The sequence below is a fragment of the Apteryx rowi genome, unplaced genomic scaffold, assembly GCF_003343035.1.
Source record: "Apteryx rowi isolate R43461 unplaced genomic scaffold, aptRow1 scaffold_48, whole genome shotgun sequence".
Taxonomy (NCBI): Eukaryota; Metazoa; Chordata; class Aves; order Apterygiformes; family Apterygidae; genus Apteryx; species Apteryx rowi.
Window position 1 is genome coordinate 337,220 of NW_020450738.1, and position 6,835 is coordinate 344,054.

The following is a 6,835-nucleotide window of genomic DNA, read 5'->3' on the forward strand; positions in this document are numbered from 1 at the left end:
CACTCCTCACGCTGAAGCTGCGCACTGCTCCATCCTCCACAGGKGATGAACTACGGCACACCAGTAATGCAGCTTTTTCCCCCCACCAAATGGGCACCCCCAAAGGCAGAGAGCAGGAAGCACATCCTTCCTCTCTGAGGGAAGTCTGTCTAAAGCCATGGAACCTGTGTCGCAGTAAGGTTTTTCCTGCAGCCATTTCCCATGACAGATATACATCTGCTGAAGGCCATTGTTGCAGGATGGATACCACAGGCTACGTGGGGAGAAAAAAACCTTGGTCTTGTGATTTCATGTCCCTTTTCTATTGGCTTTCCATGGGCATGACTGAATTTTAACATAACTGGCTGCAGGAAGAAAATTATAAGCTCATCCATTCACACTGCACCCATGTTTAAGTACTGTATTTTATGTGTTCCCAAAGTCCTTTTTCAGCAGTGGTGGCCTTCCTTGCAAGGAGGCCTAATCGCATCTAGGGAAAACGACAGAGCAACAAGAAGCCGTGCACTTCGGGTGCAATCCCTCTAGAAAGGGTTCCTTAAAAGAACACTTGCTTAAACCCTCAGTGATACCTGACAGCACAGAAACAGTTCAGATATTTTTATAAGAACAGTAAGCATGGAGTCAAAAAACCACAGCCCGACTCACAGTGCCGGAAAGGTCACAAATCCAATACCAGGAGCCTTGCCCTTGCTGCCAGCTCACAGGCCAGCGCTGCAGCTCCAGCCACAAGCGTGACAGAGCCCCGGCCGTGCCTGCGGGACTTCCCTCGCCTCACGTTTTCATGCAGAAAGATGCCTCTTTCCCCTTTGAACCTTGGTTCAAACTACCCCGGGCTGAGCTGTCACTGTGACTCAGCAGCAACCACAGTGCAGTTTTCACGTTTAGTTTCTGAATCTAGCACACGCAGCAGCTTATGGTTTGCCCTTATGTTGCAGGTCTCCTCTTTTAAGAAACTTTACATAAAGCAGCAGACACTAAACTCAGCCCACACAAAATCTAGGCCTGTAACACAAATGCATTTATTTGAATTAAATTTGAGGACTGAAATAAGATTTATAGATATACTAGCAGTTTGCATTTTATAATTCCCCCCCCTTTTTTTTTTTTTTAAAGGAAAGTGGATTATAGCTGGGATTTTGTCATTTGACTTTATCCGCTATAAATTCTTGAAAGATTTATATCTCTTTACTCTTTGAAAGCAAAAGGTTTGTATGAAAAAAATCAAACCATTATAAGTTGTTAAATGCCTGATATTTTTTAATTTCAAGAAAAGCTTTTGCTAATAGATTACAGTAGAGATATGTGAAAGTTAATTTCATGGAGGCAAGAAGATATTCATTAAGCTTCTCTTATTAGTAAAACTTGTCCACAAGTAAAAGACAATCGGTTTTGGAAGTATTTCTGTCTGAGTAAGTATGTCAGGGAAGAAGTTATAGTGGAGTTTTATTTCAGGAGACAACCTGATACAAAGTCTGACATGACTTTTTTGGCAGAGAAAAATTAAACAGTTCTACACAGGACAATTACAGCAATCACACCAGTGCCAGGCTTTTACTCCTTTGCAGACCCCAACTTTCCCCCAGAATGGAAGCTTTATGCACCTGAAATTCAGGGTCCAGGGACAGGTCAGATTCCACAAAAAGCAGAGTGAACATGCATATGAAAGTAATCCTTTGTACATATTAGTATCTATCATTAACTGTAGTTCCTTCTTGCAAGCTCCACCATGAATTAACTTATTCCAGGACAATCAGAAAAAAAAAAATCCTCCTCCCACTAATTAGGTCCAATTTTTACTCTTGTGAATTCACAATATTGCTAATTTTCCAGGTTTGCCATTCTGTTACCCAGGATAGACAAGACCAGAACTTCTCATGTAAAGAGCAAAAATAAATTAAAAAAAATCAGAACATCCACAACCATCACCAGGTCAGCTGGCCAGAAGGCCAGCTTTGAAAGGAAGAGTTATTGCAGCTACCTCAAGACCTCCGAACTGCCTCTTTAAATTACAATGATCCTTTTTATTGAGGAGTCACCCCTTTCCCCAGACCTCATCTGTTTGACAACAGCGCAGAGGCTGCCAGCGCCAGCTTTCCATGGCAAAAGGCCCGACGTGAGGAAACGCAGCTCACTTGGTTTATGTCCAATTCATTTACTAGGGCAGAAGGTTCCTGCAGTCCGGGGGAACCAACAGGGCCGTCCGCAAACGGCTGACACAATAAGCGCAAACATGGGCCCCTTCGCAAATATATACCATCTAAATGCATTTATTTTTTACTGAAAGAGGACAGAGGCAGAAAATTGAAGAGCACACAGTAACTATGGACAGCTCTGCCAAGGGAAATCCAGGCTTAATGAACCAACTATTACCAGGGTCAAAAAATAAGACTTGTTTGAAATGAACCTAGTCCTCCTTATGAGGCAAGGTGGGCACCAGTTGGCAGTATTTGAAGCACTGCTAGTTATCAGCAAGAGTTGCTCTTTCTAATTCAAAATCTGATTTTCTGCTTCTGTAACTCCATCTCGCTTATGGCACAGTCTGATAATTTGCAAGTCTTTCCTCTTCTCTTTATGCTCACACTGAAATTGTATGGTTTAATTTTGTCCACCTAGGAGAACACAAGTTGTTAGCCTGATTTCCAGTACTCAGCAAACTAATAACCCAACAGAAGGGGAGGAGCAAACTAAGCCATAAATAGGACTTACATAGAAAGCACAGTTGAAAAAATCTAAAGCCAAGATTAGTATCTCTACTTTATTTAAAAAAAAAGTGGTAGTTCTGACATATCTGCTACCAGACTAAACTGGGAGTGGAAGCTCAACATGGGCAGGTTTGTTTGTAGGAAGCTCCTACAGTAGATGATGATACAGGCAGAACTGAATTCCCAACTTAATTATGCACGGTGAGAAGGCAATCATTTTGAGAACATCTAAGACCAATGCTATAAATCTGTTCAAAAAGGGACCGGTCAAATTAATGGAGACAGATCCATCAGTACCTGTTAAACATTATGGTCTAGTTGCCTTTTTTTGCCCAAAGTTGAGAAGGTATCCCAGGGAAAAGACCACAACACACATCTTTCACTTCTTCAACCTTGTTTTCTAGCCCCCCATCACTGGCAGCTGCTGGAGACAGGACACTAGGTTAGGTCGACCTTCTAACCAGTTCAGCAGGAGGATGTTTTTGCTGTCAGGCCCAAGTTTAAAACAGGCACACCCAGGAACACCGTCTGTACCAAGGGAAGGCAAACAGCAGAGCTCCCAAGCGAGTCAGAAAGGCAATTTTCTGCATGGAATGTTCTAAGTAATAAAGGATCATTTTTGTAGCTCTATTAGCAGTAATAACCTGTTTTGGGTTTTTTTTTTTAAAAAACTGTCTCCAAAGAATAAACAGATCCTGGATTTCATCACATGGAAGGAATTAAGGCTTACCCCATTTTAGTGTCATTTTAGTCTGTGGAACATGAGTCTAATGAAAATTCCCATCACCCAAATACAGCTCATTTTTCCTACTTGTACTACAATCAATAGTGATAGAGAATGATTAACCACACAGACAAAAAATATCACATTTTGCTCTCCTGAACCAAAGGGAAAGCAGCAGTCACATCAGACTTCAATGCTGAAGACTGAGATGGACACTTTGAAAACCATTGCAGCAGTTTCAGAGTTATATTTCTAATCATGGCAGCTACAGAGAGCTGCTCTAACCACAGCATGCCCTGCTTGTTGGGGCTGTGGCAAGGAACGAAACCAGTTCTTTTCCTCTTGCACACCCCATGCCACAAGATGAAACAGCTGAGCCCTGTGGATAGCTGGCTGTGCAGAAGCTCCCTGTGCCCCATTCCCCCCACGGCTGAAGTCTGGTGGTTTTTCCAGGCAAACTCTTTAAGCCCCTCTTACTGAGGCAGGTATGAACAGTCGCATGGGAAAGCGCAGTGAAGGTTTTTGTGATCCTAAACACATGACAGATAAATGTGATAGTGATCACTGGGAAAAGGGAAGGTTTGTACTTTGCATCTCCTGTGCTTTTTAGGGGATTTCCAAGGTCCATTTGGGACATAGTGCTTATTGCTGTAGTGCGAATGGCCTACTGCCATGTACATGTTTACCATCTGAAACTTTCTATGGTAATATTTTATTAGTGCCCAAGGGCAAACGATAGCTGGAGACCCACACCTGGAAAATGTGCTCTTGCAAGTATTTGAATTAGCATCCGATTATTTAAGGCAGGAAGGAGGTGGGGACAGGCCCAGCTGTTAAGCCTGTTCAGAATATATCTGGAAGTGATATGTGCACCTGGTGAAGCTCTCAAACACTCCTTTACATGTGATCCCCAGCCTGCTGCATGGAAATACATTGCCACGTTCCCTCAGCAGCTCAGCTCTGCTTTGTGCGGGGAAGGGAGGACGCCTGCAAGCCAGGGTTGGCTCTCAAGGCAGAGAGAGGGATTTTGCAGCCTGACTGGATTAGAGCTCTTCTAGCCTGTGCCACCAGCACACCGTCTCCCAGAGGCGTTTGAGCAGAGAGCACTTCACTCTGCTAGATCTTCCTAATTTCTGCCAGCTTTGTGCCACCGAGGAGTTTCTGCACCCAGGGGAAATTCACAATCCATATATTCATACTCCAGCTTCTTTCTATAGCCTCTGCAACGGAGTTTAGATCACAGCAGACACCCCACCACCACGGTGCTTAATGACAAAGAAAACAAAAGAATCATCACTGAAAGAAAAAACACAAAAAACAGCCCAAGTGTTTTAAGCTATCAACCACTGTTTTCAGCAAGGGTAGCAAAGTGGTAAGAACAGACCAAACGAACTTAAAGCCAGAGGGCAGAAGAGACCGCAAAACAAGTTTCAGTGTTGTGATATTTGCAAATAAACAAACTTAAAAAATCTCACACACCCTAGATCCTAGTGGATGACCAAAACAGAACATTTAAGCAGCAGCCTATCTGAATTGTTTCCCCTTGTACAAGCTCATAAACACAAGGAATTCTCTCTGTAAAACACCACAAGGAAGTAGGCAGAAGGAAGGGAAAACAACGGGTTGCCTTTCCTACCCCATCACTTCCCACCCAGGCACAAAAGACTGGATGAATTTGGTCAGACTATCAGTAAGTCAAACTTGGGCGACATCAAAGTAGGAAAGAAAGGCAGAGAAAAGCAAGAGCTGTCTAATACCTGAGGAGCACGTTATTCTACTGCCAGGGCAATTTCTGTGCAGAAAGCACAGAAGTTTTCTGGTTGAGTAGGGATATTTGGGCAGGGCTCTGCTGCACAGAGCTGCAAGCTCTCCCCCCCCCCCCCCTTAGCCTTCCCTAGTAAAAAGGCCCTTTACACTCAGTTGTCTCAAGCTCAAGGGAGACAAAAATCTGTAAAACACGAGCTGCCCTCTTCAACAAAACCAATACACACACTCCGCTTTCTGCCCACTTTAGTAAGGAAGCAGCATAGGGGAAATCAGAAAACCCTGAAATGTTACATAAAGGTGGGCAAACGATAAAATGGCTATCTGCACAATAGTCACCTCGCACAGCAGCTGCAATATCAGAAGGGTTTGATGCTGACTGAACAAGTTTTACAACCCATCATCAACTTCTATCATGCCTGATTTCAGGTTCAGCATCAGCACAAGGCCCAGGGCAATGCTGTGGCTCAGCTGCCTTTCATGCGTCCTCTTCGTCATCATTAACACTCATTTCCTCACTGGAGCTAATGCTGGGATGATACTTGTTCTCCGACTCCTCTGGAACAAAAATCATCCTGTGAGTCACCTGTCCCCTGATGCCATTATAAGGTAGGGAACAGCTCACATATGCTATGTCCCTGAGCTGTTTTGAAGTTTTACATTCGCTAAAGGGCTTTTTATTGCTTACAGCCCAGCAGCTGTATTTTAACTAATTAAAAGACTATGAAATTATCATCACTACCTGAAGAGCAAGCGCAGAGCAAAGCTGGTCGGGAGAGGCCGGTGCTCAAGGCATTTTGGCTAGCAAGCCCTCATGGGAGGGCTGGGACGAGCATGCTCCACACAGCTCCTCTCATGCAAGACTACACTGTGCCGCTGCCCCATAGCGCACAAACAGCCGTTTCGCTATTTTAGCAAAACTGGGCAAATCATAAAAGCACAGCTTACCCTGGCCTCCAAAACACAAAAAGCAAGGTATGAAATGTTAAGTCTTAAAAGGAAACATCTCAGGTATTTAGGGTCAGACTTATACAAAGAAGGAATTCTGTTTAGGAAAAAAACCTACAGATTTTAATAGTCTTTGAGTTGATTTATTAGCTGCAGCAGGAGCCGCTCTACCCCTGTGGCAGCTCACTTGCTTCTGAGTCAGGTTCATATTCCTTGGGCATGTGCCCACCAGCCTTTTCGCCTCCATCTGCTCCTGGCCACTCCTTCCAACCAGAGTTACATGGGCACAAACATGAAAGACTATAACAACTATGTGCATTCTCCATGTTAAGGCTGCAGCTCAGTTTTGGGGAAGAAAATCCCTAAATATATGCACCACTCATCCAGGAATGTTTTCTCTTCCTCCCCAAGGAGAAGGGTGGTCATCACTGAGCCTGGCCTGGAGAGCCCACCTTGCCCAGCCACCCTGGACCYAGGCACATTTAACAGCATGCTATTCCAGAATTAGCCCAACATTTCAGCACTCTGATATTGCCAGGAAAACCAGCACCGAGCAGGGCTCACTGATGCTGGGGAAGCCTTTAAAAAGAGAACACCTTTCAAAACAGACAATGTGGGGAAGAAAATATGCTTTTTTTAAAAAAAAAAAGAGCTAGAAGTTTGGACTTGGATAACCTGGGGCTAAACTGCGATTTCT